Here is a 2201-nt window from a genome sequence, read left to right on the forward strand (position 1 = left end):
TCTGTTTGGAGTTGTGGTTGCATCTAGTGGGTCGCTAGACTGCCTACATACCCTGTGAAGGGATCAAACCACTGTAGTTCATCGCAATTTGTATTTCCGGTTTTGTACCGACTTTTGTTTGACGGATGTGTATACATTTTTTTGAACCCGCCAAATGTATTTCTTTTGGACGCCAAATTTGGTAGCATCCATTGATTTGATTTAGGCATGCACCTCGTCATGCTGAGCTTCGTGGTCAGGCCTTAGAGATTTGGAGTAGGCTTTTCAGTACTTTGAAGTTTGTAGGAAAGCTTGCAACTGCTTTGGACACCCATGACCTTATATCTGCACCACATTTGACGGCCATACAAAAACTTCCTGCATATTTGCATGTTGACAATTATGCTTAAATGTACTTTTTGTTTTGATATGTGCCGAATGGTTCCCACTGATTTCCTTTAAAAAGAAGGCAGAATGCCACAGTTTATAGATTAGGCCTTAATTATACATAGCATTTTGTCTTCATATGTCTTGATGACTTTCCACCGCCACAGCTTGTCAACAAAGGATAAGACCAAGAGGAAATGACTTTGTTGCTGCAACTTTTGCAAGTCTGCGATACCACCGCTTGTCTTCCTTTACTTTCTGCCAAGATTTGATTATTACAAAATGCAGAGTTCATTTCATGCCACACAATGAGCACTAGAGGAATCTTGTAGCCTTTGAATATTGTCTTCTTTTCTTCTTTTGATTGATAAAGAGACACGTAGCTGGAAACAAACTTGCTGCACATTTGCTTAATGGGATGTTTTGAAAGTTTTTGTCTTTAGTCCAAAGGTACAGCAACATCACGGTTTGACAATCATGCTTAATTGCAAATAAATTTTGTCTTGATGTGTGTTAATCACTTCATGGCCTCTTGTATTATTAAACTTGCATTGTTTCTTGGTCTTTGTTGCCTGACTCCTATTTAAAGCAAGCTTGCAGCAAACTTTGACAATCATAGTTCAAATATATAATTTAAAACTCTTTGTCTTTTGATGCAGGTCTTGAACATTCCTCCACCTCCAAGTTTAACGTGGCTACTTGAGAGGTGAGCTGCTGCCATTTTTTTTATATTCATTCATGCTTTGAACAGAGAGCAGAAGAGCCAAAAGAACTTCATTGTTGATCTTCTTGTCGCTTACTTTCATTTTGGGGAAAATCAAAACATGACACTAATTGTAGGCCTGCAAATGCTTTATATATTTTTTTCTGCTTTGATCACCATGCTGCCTTGCAGATTCTAAACACCAGAGTCTAGACACCCTGCAAGTCATCACCCTATGAGAGGCAGTCATGCTTGAAGCTTCAACATATCTTCTGGGATTGCTCTGATTTCTTCCATCCTTTGTGGCAACTGGACTTCTTCGTTCACGGTGGGTTGTGAGCTTCAACATTCGTTGTCTTCACTACTCAAGCACCCCTGCAGCCACCTTGTGTAGGTACTAGATCATCTTCCCTGTACTTTTTCTTGGTCGCCATTTCATCGCTGGGATTTGGTGGACAAGATGAGTCCAAATTTCTCATAGAGAAGTGAAGAAACCTCTGCTTCACAGCTTGGTCTCAAGTTTCTGGTTTGTTTCCTCCTTGCTTGCAGGTTGCCGGAAGTATTCCAAGAGACCATCGAGGGTGAGCTTTCCTCTCCAGACACCAGTTTCAATGATTTGTGGTTTGTCTCGCTTGGTAAATTCCTTGTGTGGCTTGTTTGCAAGTGGTGTAAGGCCCTTTGTTGTGTTGCGGTGGAAGGGATGGCAGGAGGTAGAAGGCTTTTGGTGGTGACCGTTGTTGACTTCCAGAACGGATGGCATGACACTCCACCGATTGGTCATACACTCGTTGATACACATGTATCATATACGAGATTGCGACCGTTCGGGGATCTCCATGGCTCCACAGCGACACCAATAAAAGAGACCCTGCAAAAAAAACAAGAAGTAGCAGAGAGGCCTCAACCTTTTAGCGTCTGCTTGCCGGCTCCTCCTTCGAACTGCTGGAAACTTCTTCTCTCCTTTGCAGTAGGGCTTCGCCTTCCTCTTGATGTGTTTTCTGCCCTCCAGCCCTTCTTGCTGCCCCCCTTTTTTTTCTTTTTCTGCTGCTTGAGGTCGAGCCTTTTTATAGGCAGCTAGGAACCCAAACAGTTGGCTAAAGATAAGGATAGCTTGCAATTTGAATTCAAACTT

At 42.2% G+C, this 2201-nt stretch overlaps 1 long non-coding RNA gene across 1 annotated transcript; it reads left to right on the forward strand.

Moving 5' to 3' along the window:
• Nucleotides 1–442: 442 nt before the first annotated feature.
• Nucleotides 443–1949, forward strand: LOC112192062. Its single transcript, XR_002933315.2, has 2 exons — nucleotides 443–1463; nucleotides 1619–1949. It is a non-coding gene; the product is annotated as an uncharacterized LOC112192062 (long non-coding RNA).
• The last annotated feature ends 252 nt before the right edge of the window (nucleotides 1950–2201 follow it).

Source organism: Rosa chinensis, chromosome 3 (assembly GCF_002994745.2).
Source record: "Rosa chinensis cultivar Old Blush chromosome 3, RchiOBHm-V2, whole genome shotgun sequence".
Lineage (NCBI taxonomy): Eukaryota > Viridiplantae > Streptophyta > Magnoliopsida > Rosales > Rosaceae > Rosa > Rosa chinensis.